Raw genomic sequence first — 18,595 nt, 5'->3', positions numbered from 1 at the left:
TCAGATAAAGTACAATGAAAATACTAATAAGTAAATACAACTTTTATAGTCCAAAAGAAACTTTCACGCATTTACTGGTTCTTAACAAGTAGATGTTTTACCATGAAGCAGAACAGGAAACAGCTTGTTGGCCTAGCTATTAGTTAATCATTTCTTAGGCACTCTTAAATAACTTTTCCTTCCTAAAAGTATGCCATAAGTACTTTTTTTTACTGCTTTCCAAAACCCAATACCAACCCCAGTATCCAGAATCACTGGGGAGTTCAAATCCATGATTTGCTTCATAGTTAGCTAGGTGACTAAGCAAGCCTATTTTTTTCTTTTGTTTGTTTTTTGTTTTTTTTTTTTTTTTGCCAGTCCTGGGGCTTAAACTCAGGGCCTGAGCACTGTCCCTGGCTTCTTTTTGCTCAAGGCACTTGAGCCACAGCGCCACTTCTGGCTTTTTCTATATATTTGGTGCTGAGGAATCGAACCCAGGGCTTTATGTATACAAGACGAGCACTTTACCACTAGGCCATATTCCCAGCCCTAAGCCTATTTTTTTCTAAACCTATCTTTTCTCCTCATTTAGTAGATCTAATGGTACCTCAATTGAGGAATGTTGTGCAAAATTATTGAGAGGACTCAAGTTCTCTCAGGCTCTGGAATTGGCACAGACTAAGTACTTATAAGAAAATACTAGTTATTATCTTTCTGCAAGCCTGTAATTAAGCTTATTGCCCTAGATTGCCATAATTCTGAGAAAATGGCTCATAAAAAGCCCCAAGTAGGACAGTTTGAGTTCTACATCAAGATAGCCTAATATTCAATTAAATATTTTTAAAGAGGTGCTAACATCTCTTCTATTGCCACAGGATGATAGGCACAGCTTTAGGAAATGAAGGTAAGAGGAATAAGGCCTAGACTTAGAAAATCATTACACTTGAATGACAAGAGTCTCATATTTTGTACAGAATTCCTTTCAAATAATGCGCCCATACTTGCTGGTTCATCAGGGAATCTCGTGTTGGCTTATTAGTTATTTGTGTGCCCTTTTGTTCTCAGTTATGCCCAGGTTTCAAAGATAAATGATGACTAGAAACACATGCGAGAGGAGGAAGATGGCACCGTCACAATAGGGAGGCACCCCAACTCGCTCCAACCCAATAGTGAGCTGGGAACTCCAACACCCAACGCCCCATCAAGAGACCGGCAAACCCAACAACCAGAACAAACAGAGAAACACAGGAAATGAAAAAGAACAAAGAAAGAAAAGCCTATAACCTTCACGGAGCTGGAAAATCTCTGGGGTACCCCCCCACCCCGGCCCAAACAGGGCCAGGCTGGGAAAGCAGCCCCAGCGCCGGGAACGGGACCGCAGACCGTCAGTGACCATGGAAGCAACAGCAGAAAAGTCCCACCATGAGTACAGAGACCAGACATCAGGAGCTCCACGGGCCCCAGACTACACGCAGACCGACGGAGACAGACGGCAGTGCGGGACTGAACGGCCGGGACCAGACAACAGCAGGGGAACCGGGCACATCGCACCGGGAGACCCAGGACTGCCACCACCAAACGATCGAGCGCCACACCCCAGCCCGGAAAAGCCCACAATAGCGCGGAACATACACAATCCAGGACCAGTAAGATCCCCATTGCCCCCACCCCCCTAAAACGGGATATCACCTCTGGCAGAGACCCAAAACCTCATGTAGAGCTCATCACAAGGGGACAAAGAAACTAGAGCTCCCTCCTTCCCCCTCCCCTCCCTGAGGGAACAAAAGAGCCCCATATCTGTCCACCTAGCACCCTACAGCTCCTGGGAGGACACAGGAGCTAGCAGTGGCAGAGCAGCGCCCAACAAAGTGGCCAGGAGATGCCTTAGGCCAGTGTCCCCCAAAGCCCCAGCTGGGGAGCCTGAATCTGTCCGCACCAGCCCCCCCCCCAGCAGGGACCGGGGTCTGGTAGGCATTTGACCACCGCTTGAGGCGCCTGGTCTGCACAGATTTTTGAACAACAGTCACAGGCTTGCTGGTGTGCAATACCAGCCCAGCAGGGTCACCTGGGCCCCAGCATATGCCCCCCTCGCAGCGGAGGCACAGAGTCCATGGGCACCAAACCACACCCAGACACTTGAGCCTGCTGGGGACCACGCATACCACCCCCACAGTAGATTCACAAGAGGCACAAGTACCCTCCAACAATCCAAGGCAGCGTGCCTCCCAAAAGAAGCACAAGAGCTCACACGCACACACACCCCCCCATAGGGCCAGCGTGGGTCAGTGTGCTAGCCTCCAGCAGGAGGATCTCCCGCTTTCCCCCCACCCCCGCGGGAGCGTACAAGTGGACAAGCTGCCCCTCAGTGGCAACGCCCACTCTGATAGGCGCGCTCTGCACAGGTGGGCGGGCCACCCCTCAACAGCAACACCTGCTCTGACAGGAACACTCCACACAGGTGGGCGAGCCGCCCCTCAGCGGCAATACTCAATCTGAGAGGCGAACTCTTAACCCACAGCAACTAGAGGGGAAAGAATCAAAGAGAAAAGTCTCCATGCCATGCTGAATCAGCGACCCGAGAACCCCCAACAGGGCCCACAAGGGTCAGCACAACACAGTGGCAGAGCACAATCCCACAGAGAAAGTCACAGAACCTATCCACCCCAACTGCAGTGAGGGTAACCATGTTGGCAACAACCAAGATGGTCACGCTCACCCATAGGGCAGCAAGGTTCAACAGCCGAACTCAAACCCGGAGCCAGAATACAAACAAGTCCCTGCTGATGGACCAGCACAAAGCCAAGCCAGGGTCGCCACCTACAGGCCCCTGAAAGTGCAAAAACTCCAGATGCATAAATCACAAAGAAATATTACAAATTTTATGAAAGGTCAAGCCAACTCGCCAGCTCCGGAAAGCAGTACGACTGAAGAGGAGATGGAGAATAAAAAAAAAAACTGAGGCCAAAATAGCTGAAATGATTGAAAGCCTCAGGAACGAATTCAGAAAACAATTCCAGGAGTTTAGAATGGAAGTCTCGAAGGACCTTCAGGAAGTCAGGAAAGAAATGGAAGCAAAAATAGATATACAGTCTACTCTGTTAAAGAAGACCTTAACGGGCTGGGGATATGGCCTAGTGGCAAGAGAGCCACATGAGGCCCTGGGTTCGATTCCCCAGCACCACATATACAGAAAACGGCCAGAAGTGGCGCTGTGGCTCAAGTGGCAGAGTGCTAGCCTTGAGAAAAAGGAAGCCAGGGACAGTGCTCAGGCCCTGAGTCCAAGGCCCAGGACTGGCCAAAAAAAAAAAAAAAAAAAGAAGACCTTAACATCCTGAGAAACAAAATGCATAAAAAAAAAATAGATTCAAAACTCAACTCATTAAAAGAAGAAATTACCACAATCTCATTGCTGATCTGGCAACCATAAACAGCTCACTCACCTCAATGCAAATCACACTCTTGAAGCCACATCACAAAGAACTGATCATCTTGAATCTCAAGTCTCTTTTGGATGATGATTCAGCTGATAAGGACCAGAAGATTACCGCACTCCAAGAAACTGTCAAACTCCAGGGCAGACTAATCCAGGAGATAATGGACAGGGAGAAGAGATACAATCTGCATATAATCAGAATAGATGAAGGAGAAGAGTACCAGAGCAGAGGTATACAACACATATTCAATAGAATTATTACAGAGAATTTCCCCAATCTCAAAAGGGAAAACCTCACCCAAATAACAGAAGCATATAGGTCACCTGGCAGACTGGACCCTAGAAGATCCTCCCCCAGACACATTATAATCAAGGCCTCAGATCTCAACAATAGGAGCAAATTTTGAATGCAGCCAAAACGAAGAAAGAACTATATTACAATGGGAAAAAGATCAGAATCACGGCAGACCTCTCCACACAAACTTACAATGCACAAAGAGCCTGGAAGAACACAATCCAAGTCCTCCAGGCCAACAACTGCCAACCCAGAATTAGATACCCAGCAAAATCAGAATTTACCTTTGAGGGAAAAACCAAATAATTCCATAGCCAAGAGGAACTAAAGGATTATGTGAATAAAAAAAACCAGCCTTACAGTGAATTCTAAGAGGGGAACCCCACCCAACAGAAAACGTACAGGACCCCCAGACAGAAACAGAAAGAAACTACAATAGCCAGAGCCCAAAGGGAAGAGCAGCTCAGTAAAGACAAGAAAGAAGGGAGAGGAAACACAGCCTAACACGAAAATGGAAGGGAAAAAATCCACACCTATCCATGATCTCTTTGACTATAAATGGTATAAATTCTCTGATAAAAAGGAGCAGAATGACAGACAGAGTGGATCTGTAAACAAAAAATTTCTATCTGTTGTCTTCAAGAGACCCATCTTACAGCAAGGGACAAAAACAGGCTCTGAATGAAAGGATGGAGCAAGATCTTCCAAGCAAATGCATCTACCAAAACGGCAGGAGTAGCCATCCTGTTTTCAGACAAGCTAGACTTCTCATTAAAATCAGTTCAAAAAGATAAAGAAGGGTACTACATTTTTTAATACAAGGAAAAATCCAGAATCAAGATATCACAGTGATAAATTTATACTCACTGAAAAAAAGAGGCCCTAAATATGTCAAACAAATTCTTTCAGAGGGCTGGGGATATGGCCTAGTGGCAAGAGCGCTTGCCTCGTATACATGAGGCCCTGGGTTCAATTCCCCAGCACCACATATACAGAAAATGGCCAGAAGTGGCGCTGTGGCTCAAGTGGCAAAGTGCTAGCCTTGAGCAAAAAGAAGCCAGGGACAGTGCTCAGACCTTGAGTTCAAGGCCCAGGACTGGCCAAAAAAAAAAAAAAAAAAAATTCTTTCAGAACTACAGAACAAGACAGATCCAAATACAATCATAGTGGGAGATTTTAATACTCCACTCTCTCCAAGAGACAGATCCAACACACAGAAGATTAGCAAGGGAGCCGAAGACCTAAGTAACACCATATCCCACATGGATCTGACAGATCTGTACAGAGTTTTTTACCCTACAAAGACCCAATACACATTCTCAGCAGCTCATGGAACATCCTCCAAAATAGATCATGTCATGGTCCACACAAAAAACCTCAGCAAATATGAGTATTGACATTATCCCATGTATTTTATATGATCACAATGGAATCAAGGTAACCCTCAATAACAAAGGATACCACAGAGACTACGCAAATACTTGGAGGCTAAACCCCTCACTGTTATCTAACACTTGGGTCACAGAGCAAATTAAGGACGAAATTAACAAATTCATAAGCCACAACGACAATGAAAATACATCACAAATAAACCTATGGGATACAGCTAAGGTAGTGCTGAGGGGCAAGATTGTTGCCCTCAGTGCACACATTGAAAGAATGGAATCAGAGCAGGTAAATAACCTCATGATGCAGCTAAAATGTCTGGAGAAACAAGAAAAAATGGAATCTAAAATGAGTAGGAGGAGAAAGATCATGAAGATTAAAGAATAGATAAATATGATTAAGAATTGAAAGACCATTCAACAAATAAATAAAACTAAAAGCTGGTTCTTTGAGAAAATAAATAAAATTGACAGACCCCTTGCAAGACTTACAAAAAAAAAAAAGAAGAAGAAGAAGAGAAGAAACTCATATCCGTAAGATCAGGGACCCGAACAAATACACAGGATATTCACACAATCATAAGGAACTATTTCCAGAACCTCTACTCACTAAAGAACAAAAATTTGGGGCTGGGGATATGGCCTAGTGGCAAGAGTACTTGCCTCATACACATGAGGCCCTGGGTTCAATTCCCCAGCACCACATATACAGAAAACGGCCAGAAGTGGCGCTGTGGCTCAAGTGGCAGAGTGCTAGCCTTGAGCAAAAGGAAGCCAGGGACAGTCCTCAGGCCCTGAGTCCAAGGTCCAGGACTGGCCAAAAAAAAAAAAAAGAAAAAAAAAAGAAGAAATAAATCAACTAAATAAGCCAATAACTTACAGCGAGATAATCAGGAGGTAATCAAGAGCCTCCCAACAAAGAAAAGCCCAGGCCCGGATGGATTCACCAATAAATTCCCCAAACCAGGCAAAGACCCAACAAAAAAAAGAGAATTACAGACCAATATCACTAATGAACACAGACGCAAAGCTCCTCAATAAAATATTAGGTAACAGGATCCAGAAACTGATCAAGAAAATTATACATCATGATCAAGCAGCCTTCATCCCATAGACGTAAGGATGGTTCAACATCCGCAATTCAATAAACGTAATTCACCACATGAACAAAGCTAACACCAAGAACCACATCATCATCTCAGCCAATGCCCAAAAAGCCTTTGACAAAATACAATACCCATACATGTTAAAAGCCCTGGAGAGAACAGGAATAGAGGGAACATTCTTTAAAACAATAAAAGCCATATACAACAGACCAACTGCTAATATCATATTAAATGGGAGAAACTAAAACCATTTCCCCTAAACTCAGGAACAAGACAAGGATGCCCACTCTCCCCACTTCTTTTCAACATAGTGCTGGAATCCCTAGCCATAGCAATAAGACAAGAGGAGGGCATCAAAGGGGTCCACATTGGCAAAGAAGAAATCTAACTATCCCTATTCGCAGATGACATGATCTTATATCTGAAGGACCCAGAAAACTCAGTCCCCAAACTCCTAGACCTAATAAACCATTTTGGCAAAGTAGCAGGATACAAAATCAATCCACAGAAGTCAGCAGCTTTTCTGTACACCAGCAATGTACAAGCAGAAATGGAAACTATGGAAATAATACCATTTACAATGCTAAAAAAAAAAAAGAATAAATTACCTAGGGATTAAAGTAACCAAAGACGTGAATGACCTATTTTAAGAGAACTATAAAAATCTAAAAAGGGGGGCTGGGGATATGGCCTAGTGGCAACAGTGCCTGCTTCATACACATGAGGCCCTGGGTTCGATTCCCCAGCACCACATATACAGAAAATGGCCAGAAGTGGCGCTGTGGCTCAAGTGGCAGAGTGCTAGCCTTGAGCAAAAAGAAGCCAGGGACAGTGCTCAGGCCCTGAGTCCAAGCCCCAGGACTGGCCAAAAAAAAATCTAAAAAGGGAAATCAAAGAGGACACAGAAAGATGGAAAGACCTCCCATGCTCATGGGTAGGCAGAATCAATATAGTGAAAATGGCCATATTGCCCAAAATGTTATACAAATTCAATGCAATCCCCATCAAGATCCCAGCTACATTCTCCACTGAAATAGAGAAAACAACCCATAAATTCATATGGAACAGCAAAAGACCTAGAATAGCCAAAGCAATTCTAGGCAAAAGAAGCAGCGCAGGAGGAATCACAATACCAGACTTCAAGCTCTACTATAGAGCCATCATAACAAAAACAGCCTGGTATTGGTATAATAACAGACTGGAAGACCAATGAAATAGAATAGAAGACCCAGAAATAAAGCTGCATTCTTACAGTCAGCTGATATTCGACAAAGGAGCTAAAGACACACAATGGAATAAACATAGCCTCTTCAACTACTGGTGCTGGGAGAACTGGGCAGCCATATGCAGAAAACTCAAAGTAGACCCAAGCCTATCACCATGACCAAGATCAATTCAAAATGGATCAAGGACCTCAACATCAGACCTGAATCCTTGAAACTACTGAAGGACAGAGTAGGAAAGACGCTAGAACCTATAGGCACAGGAAGGAACTTCCTGAATAGAGTCCCAGGGGCACAACAGATAGGGGAGAGACTCGACAAACGGGACTACTACAAATTAAAAAGTTTCTGCACAGCTAAAGACATAGACACAAAACCAGAAAGACAGCCAACCATATGCGAAAGGATCTTCACCAGCACAGCAACAGACAAAGGCCTAATATCCCTCATCTACAGAGAACTCAAAAAACTAACCCCCTCCAAACCCAGTAAACCAATTAGGAAATGGGCAAAGGAGCTAAAGAGAGACTTCACAGAAGAAGAGATAAAAATGGCAAAGAAACATATGAGGAAATGTTCAACATCCCTGGCAGTAAAGGAAATGCAAATAAAAACAACACTGAGATACCACCTCACCCCAGTTAGAATGGCCTATACTCTGAACTCAGGCAACAACAAATGCTGCAGGGGGTGCAGGGAAAGAGGAACCCTTCTCCACTGTTGGTGGGAGTGCAAATTAGTACAACCACTTTGGAGAACAGTATGGGGGTTCCTCAAAAAGCTCAGCATAGAACAAAGGGGCCTGGTCTCCTTGATATATGACTGTTGGGGGGGGGGGGCGCGCGTTCAGTAGAGACCAGGTCTGCAAAAACTTCTTGTCAAATGGTATTTCCACAAGTTTGGGTCAACGACCTTACATTATGTATCTAAAACCAAACAACTACTAAACATAAAAAGGTCTAAAATAGACCTATCAGTTGATCACAATAGCTCAACAGCTATGTACATGTGATCATATAAGACAAGGATAAGCAAACTCTATTGTTGATGTTATATTTAAAGTTCTAGGTGAATTTTCTTTGGTGAACACCACGTGGCTACTGTATATGATTTTAGTACACTGGGTATTATATATAGGGAAGGGAAAGAAAACCGCCGGTGGAAGATATCACAAGATATATACTCACTGCCCTATTATGTAACTGTGCCCCTTTTGCACAACACCTTGTCAACAAAATTTAATAATTTTTTTAAATGTGGTATACATACACAATGGAATCCTATGCTTCCATCAGAAAAAAAAAATGGCATTGCCCCATTTGTAAGGAAATGGAAAGACTTGGAAAATATCATATTAAGTGAAATGAGCCAGACCCAAAGAAACATCGATTCCATGGTTTCCCTCATTGGTAATAATTAGTATATGTTTAGGACAGTCCTAGCAGAGGATCACAATGGCTAAATAGCTATGTACATTAAAAAAAAAAGATTTAACACCTAGATACTGCATATGAAGGAGAAGATGTGATATTTGGCCTTTTGAGCTTACTTTGTTTCTGCCAACACAATGGGCCTGCCTGCCTGCCTGCCTGCCTGCTTGCCTGCCTGCCTAGTTGCTTGCCTGCCTGCCTAGTTGCTTGCCTGCCTGCCTAGTTGCATGCCTGCCTGCCTGTCTGCCTGCCAACCTGCCTGGGTGACAGACTTGGGGCCTGCCTTCCTGCCTGGGGGCTCACTTGCCTGCTTTCCTGCTTGCCTGCAGGCCTGCCTTCATGCCTGCCTGGGGGCGTGACTTAGGGAATCCCTGGGGGCATCCCTGGGGGCGTGCCAGGAGGACTGCCAGGGCAGAAAAGTCCCTGGGAGACTCTTATCTCCAAATAGCCACTCAAAAACTAGAAATAGAGCTATGGAGCTGGGAATGTAGCTTAGTAGTAGAGTGCTTGCCTAGCATGCATGAAGCCCTGGGCTCTATTCCTGGACACCAGATAAACAGGAAAGGCTGCAAGTGGTCCTGTGGCTCAAGAGGTAGAGTGCTAGCCTTGAGTAAAAAGAAGCCAGGGACAGTGCTCAGGCCCTGAGTTCAAGCCTCAGGACTGGCACAAGAAAGAAAGAAAGAAAAAAAGAAAGAAAGAAAGAAAGAAAGGAAGGAAGGAAGGAAGGAAGGAAGGAAGGAAGGAAGGAAGGAAGGAAGGAAGGAAGGAAGGAAGAAAGAAGGAAAGAAAGAAAGATATGGCTCAAAATAATAAAGTGCTAGCCTTGAGCAAAAGAGCTCAGAGACAGGCTGGAAATGTGATTTAATGGGGGAGTGCTTGCCTACAATGCATGAAGCCCTGGGTTGGAATCCTCAGCACCACATACACAGAAAAAGCCAGAAGTGGCGCTGTGGCTCAGTAGTAGAGTGCTAGCCTTGAGCAAAAGAAGCTGAGAGACCGTGTCCAAACCCTGAGTTCAAGCCCTACAACCAACAAAAACAAAACAAAAATTTACCAGTTCTGTGTAAAGCTATACAACTCAAATTAACTTCCTTTTTTCCTTTTCCTTGATGACATGCCAGGCAAGTGCTCTATCACTAAGCTGTAGCTGTAACCCTACTTCTTCAATAGCTTCTTTTTTTTGGCCAGTCCTATACCGTGAACTCAAGGCCTGAGCACTGTCCCTAGCTTCTTTTTGCTCAAGGCTAGCACTCTACCACTTGAGCCACAGCGCCACTTCTGGCCATTTTCTATATATGTGGTGCTGAGGAATCGAACCCAGGGCCTCATGTATACGAGGCAAGCACTCTTGCCACTAGGCCATATCCCCAGCCCCTTCAATAGCTTCTTGAAAAGAAGATTGGAATTGACCAAGTAAACCTATAGAAAGAGGAAAAAGCAGATTGGGATTTTGTTATCACCATTTTGAGTCATAACACCAAAGGTTTTGAGTGTGTGTGTATGTGTGTGTGTGTGTGTGTGTGTGTATACTCACACACACCAGTACTGGGGTTTGAGCTTAGGATCTCTCTCTTTGCTTAGCCTTTTTTGTTCAAGGCTAGCCCTCTACAATTTGAGATACAGCTCTACTTCTTCCTAGGAATTTGAGATAAGGGTCTCTGGGATATTTCTGCCCAAGCTGGCTTCGAACCAGGATCCTCTAATCTGAGGATCTTGAGTAGCTACGATTACAGATGTGAGCCACCAGTGCCCAGCACACATACCTCTCTTGAGTGCCTATGATGTATACTGATCAGTCTATGCTGCTATTAAACATACAAAAAATTACAAGGCACAGTCCAACAGCATAAATCCTACTGGCAATCATCAGATATCTTAGCTAATTAACCAAAATGTTAATGAAATTTGTTACTTGTGATTTGAAAAGAATGAGAAAAACCAGGAACCTAGACCTTATTGACAAAGGATACAATGGCCAACTCAGTAGAGAATCGTGTTGGGAGCCTATTGTAAGATGAAAGCAGCCAAAAAAGTAGGATGAGGATTCAAGTTCAAGTTCAGTTTCCACTTCTACCTAGAGTTGACCCTCGCTGCTCATCAAACCACAAATATTCATTGAATGCCGGCTGTGTGCCAATTAGCACACCAGGTGTGGTGGGAAAGCTTGGCACAAAGGTTGGCCATTGTCCTGCAGGAAATATGACCCATTAGCATTTGCATAATTAGACACCGTGCACTTATGAATACACTCAGAATCATGGAAGTCTGAATAAGTTAGAGAAGGTTTCTCACAGGGAAAGGAATGGGAGATAAGTCTCTGAGAAGAAGGCACTCAGCTTTTCAGACAAGAGAAATCGATGATAGCACACATCTGCTTGCGTGGGTGATGACGTTAACTAATACAGGTCATTAGGGGTGAGGGCAAGAAGAGAGAAATAGATTAGGGTACTGCTGCTTGCCTAGCATTAGCATATAGCCTGTAATCTAATAGCATTTGTAGCTCTTCAACCTAAAAAAGGCTAGGCACAGGGGCCTCACGTCTGTAATCCTAGCCATTCAGGAGGCTTAGATCTGAAGATCAACGTGAGAAACCAGCCTGGGCAGGAAAGTTTGTGAGACTCTTGTTTCCAATGAATCACCAAAAAGCCAGAAATTGAGGTATGGCTCAAATGGTAGCATGCCAGAATTGAATGAAAATGCTAAGAGACAGTACCTAGTTCTGTATTCTAGGCCAGATTCTGGCACTAAATAAATAAATAAGTGAAAGTTAAGAATTTTCATAAAATGTCTCTGGGATAGACAAGGAGTGAAGAGGAAAGAATCTTGCAAGCTGGGCACCAGTGGCTCACACCTGCAATCCTAGCTACTCAGGAGACTGAGATCTGAGGATCATGGTTCCAAGCCATAGACAGGAAAGTCCGTGAGACTCATATCTCCAATTAACCACCAGAAAATGAGAAGTAGCACTGTGGCTCAAGTGGTAGAGCATGAGCCTTGAGCTGAAGAGCTCAGGCAGGAACAGTGCCAGGCCCAGAGTTCAAGCCCCACCACTGACAAAAGAAAAAAATCTCTGCTGAGGGAAAGTGGGAGAAAAATGAGGGAAGGGGAAAAAAGTATGACAAGAAATGTACTCACTACCTTACTTATATAACTGTAACCCCTCTGTACATCACCTTGACAATAAAATTTTAAAAACAAATCACTGCTATATCAAGCCAGAAATCATCAGTTCCCACAGACTTATTCTTTACTTCTTTTGTTTGTTTTCCAGTTAACACCCATATGACAAGTAATGTAGATTTTCCTTCTATGTAAGCAGTAATTGTTAAAGTTAAAAATGAGCCAGGTAGGGCTGAGAATGTGGCTCAGTGATAGAGTGCTTGCCTAGCATGCATGAAGCCCTGGGTTCAATTCCTCAGTACCACATACACAGAAAAGGCCGGAAGTGGCGCTGTGGCTCAAGTGGTAGAGTGCTAGCCTTGAGCACATAGAGGCTGAGAGGCAGAGCCCAGGCCCTGAGTTCCAGCCCCAGGATTGGCAGGGGGGAAAAAAGTCATCTAAATAAAACTAAGAAAGCAATACCAGCAATAAAGTCAAAGGGGGTGTGGCTTCTAGGAGACTAAGGCTTAGCAAGCAAAGGTTGAAAAGCTGCCACCTCTAACAGTGTATTTCCAGGGAGACAAGAACCACAACAGAGGCTGGAAATGTGGCTTTGTGGTAGAGCGCTTGCCTAGCATGCATGAAGCCCTGAGTTCAACTGGCCAAAAAAAAAAAAGAACCTAGGTTTATGATTCCATGGAGGAGAACTATGAAAAGTTTCTTCCTCTCATTTGACATATGGAGACTTATATGTTATTATCATTTTGCCAGTCCTGGAGCTTGAACTCAGGGCCTGGGCACTGTCCCTGAGATTCTTTTCCTCAAAGCTAGCACTCTCCCACTTGAGCCACAGTGCCACTTCTGGCGTTTGCCATTTATATGGTACTGGGGAATCGAACCCAGGGCTTCATGCATGCTAGGCAAGCGCTCTGTCACTAAGCCACATTCCCAGCCCACAAATGATCTTTAAGAGAGGGTCAACAGCACCCAATTCAACTCAACAATTTTGCTGTCTACATATTGAGGCTGGCTCCATAGTAAGCAGTGGAGATTTAGTGATGGAAGTCACTGTCTTTGAGCTACTGGAGATGGAAATGCTTTAAGTCAAGTAAATTCACCAATGCAACACCTTTCATGTTCCAACAGCCCTTTGCACCTCACACCACCCCGACCTCTGTCTCTCTGCCTCTGAGGTCTGTCTTAGGTTCACCTCTTGTACCCACAAACAGCTTCCTGCCCCTGCACCTTCCTTCCTGCCTTCTCACCCACCACTGACAAGATGACTTTTTGGTCTTGACCTTGTCCCAAGGGCAGCCTCTCCGTGGGATGAGAAGTTCACTATGTCTCCCATGTTCTCCAGCCTCCTCCTCCTCCTCCTCTCTGGCTCTAGATCTCATCCGGAAGCTGCTGAATCAAGAGGCTGCCACCACAGCTTCCGGCTAACTGCATGGCTCTGTGTGAAGAGGAAGTTGGTTTGCTTAGTATTTGCAAAAAGGAAAAAAAATTCTAGGATCCAGCCTTCAGGGGTTCAGAAAGGATTCCCCAAACAGTAGATGCTGCAGAAGAAATGACCCAAGAATAAGGGAAGGATGGATTTTCTGAGGTGTGGAAAACCAGCACGAGGTGGGAGAGAGCTAAGAGATGCTGTGATACCCTTAAAAGATGAAGAATGAAAGCAGGTGGCAGGGCGCGTGTGGGCGCAGGCAGAAACCATGCGGACGAGCAGACACAGAGCACACTAAAGTGTTTGCTTTATCTGCAATGGGTGAGGCAGAAAGACAAAACCATGTTAAGGGTAAAGTAAGTGTGTGTGTGTGCATGTGTGTTTGTGTGTGTGTACTTGAAGATTTTTATTTATTTTTTGTCATGGGGCTTGAACTTAGGGCCTGGGCACTGTGCCGGAGCTTTTGTACTCAAGGCTAATGCTCTACCACTTGTTTCAGGGGGCTGGGGATATGGCCTAATGGCAAGAGTGCCTGCCTCATATACATGAGGCCCTGGGTTCGATTCCCCAGCACCACATATACAGAAAATGGCCAGAAGTGGCGCTGTGGCTCAAGTGGCAGAGTGCTAGCCTTGAGCAAAAGGAAGCCAGGGACCGTGCTCAGGCCCTGAGTCCAAGCCCCAGGACTGGCCAAAAAAAAAAAAAAAAAAAAAGATTTACAAAATTAAGAACAGGGAAACACTCAACAGATTTGTGATTTAGTCACAACTGCTGATAAGAAGGGAGTGACTCTAATCCTTGGGGATAACAAGGACACCCCTAGTAATTCGGCAGAGATCTGAGAAAGCATGCCAAGCTCATTCATTTCTCCCAGGTCTGCTAAACTAGAAGACAGCAGTGTACAACAACCCTTACACCTGCTAGGGGAAAAGGAAGTTCTTTTTGTCTTTTCCCTATGATACATTCTTTCAAAGTACAATCTAGGCAAGAACAGGCTTGACTCTGAATCTGGCCAGTTGTTACGGAAATCACCACCCAAGGATACATTAAATAAATCTAATTCAGTATGCCCTGTACCAAGAACACATGGGGACATTTAGAACATCTTTAATAATGATGGTAACTGACAAAGGAACAGTGAGCACAGTAGAGTAAAACATAAATAAATATGTGTGTCCGTGAATATTTGGTGGTTCTGGGGGTTTAAACTCAGATTTCTGCTTGTTAGGTGGTTCTACCACTTGAGCCATGCCTCCAATCCTTTTAGCTTTTTTTGCCAGTCCTAAGCTTAAACTCAGGGCCTGAGCACTGTCCCTGAGCTGCTTTTGCTAGCACTCTACCACTTGAGCCACAGCACCACTTCTGGCTTTTTCTGTTTATGTGCTGAGGAATTGAACCCAGGGCTTCGTGCATACTAGGCAAGCACTCTACTGCTAAGCCACATTCCCAGCCCTAGCTTTAGTAATTTTTTGAGATAGAGTTTCTCTTTTTGCCTAGGTCAGCCTGTACTGCAATCCTCCTATGTGTGTTTTACACCACAAAATGACAGACATGCTTAGTACTGCCTTAGCTACCCAGGAGGCTGAGATCTGAGGATCAAGATTTGAAGCCAACCCAAGCAGAAAAGTCTGAAAGACTATTATCTCCAATTAATCACACACACACACACACACACACACACACACACACACACACACACACACACACACACACACACACACAGAGCCAGAAATGGAGGAATAGCTCAAGTAAGACAGTGTCAGCCTTGAATTGATAAAGCTAAGGGACAATGCTCAAGCCCTGAGTTCAAGCCCCAGTAACAGCATTTTTTTTTTAATCACCAGTTTTTGTTTTGTTTTGTTTTTACTGTTTTTATTAAAACCAAGCAATTTCTATGTAATACCTTACAAACAAGAGGGCATGATGTCAAATCTTAGTACTGAAGAGACCAGGTCACTTGTTCCTTAATAAACTCAAAATAAGTTACTGAGGCGGGAATGTGGCATAGTGGTAGAGTGTATGTCTAGCATGCATGAAGCCCTGGGTTCGATACCTTAGCACCACATATACAGAAAAAGCCAGAAGTGGTGCTGTGGCTCAAGTGGCAGAGTGCTAGCCTCCAGCAAAAAGAAGCCAGGGACAGTGCTCAGGCCCAGGACTGGCCAAAAAAAAAAAAAAAGAGTTACTGTTTAAGAAACTTTCTAAAGTTCTGAGTAAGAGCTACATTTAGAAGACTAAGAGTTAAGTTTAGATACACCTTAAAATATCAATACACATTTTTTTATTGGTGACTAATTGGGGATCAGGGTCTTACAGACTTTCCTGCCTGGGCTGGCTTTGATCTGTAATCCTTAGAGTTCAGCCTCCTGAATAGCTAGGATTACAGGCAACACTTGGCTTATCAATGCACTTCCATGATACCTTTTAAAGGTCCTAAAATAAATGGGCAGCTTAACATACAACTGGGCAAAAATAAGACCCCCAGGGAATGAATGATGGGAGCAAAGAAACCCAATACTGATATATTTGTGAATGAATGAATGAGTAGAATGGAAGAAAATGCTAAGTCATGACTGAGCATAATAAAAATCCATGGATTTTTAGGGGCTGGGGATATAGCCTAGTGGCAAGAATGCCTGCCTCGGATACACGAGGCCCTAGGTTCGATTCCCCAGCACCACATATACAGAAAATGGCCAGAAGTGGCGCTGTGGCTCAAGTGGCGGAGTGCTAGCCTTGAGTGGGAAGAAGCCAGGGACAGTGCTCAGGCCCTGAGTCCAAGGCCCAGGACTGGCCAAAAAAAAAAACAAAAACAAAAAAAATCCATGGATTTTTAGACACACAGAAAAAATGTTGGGGGCTGGGAATGTGGCTTAGTGGTAGAGTGCTTGCCTAGCATGCCTGAAACCCTGAGTTCAATTCCTCAGCACCACATAAACAGAAAAAGCCAGAAGTGGCGCTGTGGCTCAAGTGATAGAGTACTAGCCTTGAGCAAACAAGCTCACAGGCAGAGCTCAGGCACTGAGTTCAAGCCCCAGGACGGGGAAAAAAATGTTGAATCAAATATAGAGAAATGCTTAAAATCTATAACTGAAACTACAAAGAAAGAAAGCGAGCGAGGCAGAGAGAAAGAAAGAAAGACAGATTGATTCCCAAGCACCAGGAAGGCTACATAGTTCAGGAGGCCGGGAAGTGAATTAAGTCAGTACTGTATACAAATGTGGATACACAGCCAGCAGCTGGCATTGGGAAGGCACAGAGGAAGGTCACAGGCAACCTTGAGCCCTGTGAGATGGGAAAACAGAACTGAGACATCCTTTGAAAAGCAATGGTCCACAGTAGGACTCTTCCCTCCAAGTAAGAGGAACGAAAACTGTCAAATTGGGGAAGAGCCAGGGTTCTTTGGGAAAGTAATCTTTCTCCCCAAATAAAACAGCAGAAATTGAACATGATGCCTCTCCAGGATATGGAATCTGAGTTCTTCCTCCCTCAGGGGAGAGAAGTCCAAGCTGAGATATGAATATTAAACCCAGTGCTGGAGCCCAGGAACAAAACACCTGGATCGCCAGGCCGAGGGGGCAGAAACTACCTACACCTCAGGGGTGCACCTCCAACAACATGGACTTTACACTCTCTAGGCTCATAAAAAAAAAAAAAAAGATGAACACCTGAGCTTAAATTACAGTTAAAGTTTGTTGTGCAGAAGCACAACAAACAAGAGGTGAAGCAATTGGGGTAACAGAAAAATATTTGTTTAAAATAATCTTTAAATTTATTATTATTATTTGGTGATGGTCCTAGGCCCTGAACTCGGGGCCTGGAAATGAGCCCTGAGCTTTTGTGCTCAAGGCTAGCACTCTACCACTTGAGCCACAGCTCCACTTCCAGCTTCTTGGTGTTTCCCTGGAGATAAGAGTCTCATGAACTTTCCTGGCCAGGCTGGCATCCAACCATGATCTCAGCCTCCTGAGTAGCGAGGATTCTAAGTGTGAGCCACTTTTACCCAGCTTGAATAACATTTATTTATTTACTTACTTTTTTTTTTTTTTTTTTTGCCAGTCCTGGGGCTTGGACTCAGGGCCTGAGCACTGTTTGTGGCTTTTTTTTTTTCTTTCTCAAGGCTAGCACTCTACCACTTGAGCCACAGCGCCACTTCTGGCCGTTTTCTATAAATGTGGTGCTGGGGAATTGAACCCAGGGCTTCATGTATACAAGGTAAGCACTCTACCACTAGGCCACATTCCCAGACCTGAATAATATATATATATATATATATATATATATATATATATATATATTTTTTTTTTTTTTTTTTTTTGGCCAGTCCTGGGGCTTGGACTCAGGGCCTGAGCACTGTCCCTGGCTTCTTTTTGCTCAAGGTTAGCACTCTGCCACTTGAGCCACAGCGCCACTTCTGGCCATTTTCTGTATATGTGGTGCTGGGGAATTGAACCCAGGGCCTCATGTATACGAGGCAAGTGCTCTTGCCACTAGGCCATATCCCCAGACCCCTGAATAATAATTTTTAAAGATAAAAAATAAAAGAGAAAACAAGAGCCAAAAATCACAAGATTATATATATATATGTGAAGAGAAAAACTTTTGTTTAGCATTTTTATTTGCTTCAATTTAATTTTGAAATGTGCTTCCGTGAATACAATGTACATTGATTTGAAGCCAGCCCAAGCAGAAAAGTCTGAAAGACTCTTATCTCCAATTAATCACACACACAAAAAGCCAGAAATGGAGGAGTAGCTCAAGTGAGACAGTGTCAGCCTTGAATTGATAAAGCTAAGGGACAATGCCCAAGCCCTGCGTTCAAGCCTCAGTAATAGCATTGGGGCGGGAAGGAGGGGGGGACACTAGAGACCAGGTCTGCAAAACAAAAAACTTCTTGTCAAATGGTATTTCCCACAGGTATGGGTCAGCGACTTTACATTATGTAACTAAAACCAAACAACTACTAAACATAAAAAGGTCTAAAACAGACCTCTCAGTGGATCACAATAGCTCAAAAGCTATATATGTATGATCATATAAGACAAGGATAACGTTATATTTAAAGTTCTAGGTGAATTTCCTTTGGCATATGCCACGTGGCTACTGTATATGTTTTTGATACACTGGGTATTGTATATATGCTTACCTGATCTAGGGAAGGGAAAGAAAAATGAGGGTGTAAGATATCACAAGAAATGTAC

Source organism: Perognathus longimembris, chromosome 25, assembly GCF_023159225.1.
Source record: "Perognathus longimembris pacificus isolate PPM17 chromosome 25, ASM2315922v1, whole genome shotgun sequence".
Taxonomy (NCBI): domain Eukaryota; kingdom Metazoa; phylum Chordata; class Mammalia; order Rodentia; family Heteromyidae; genus Perognathus; species Perognathus longimembris.
This window is presented reverse-complemented; position numbering follows the sequence as displayed.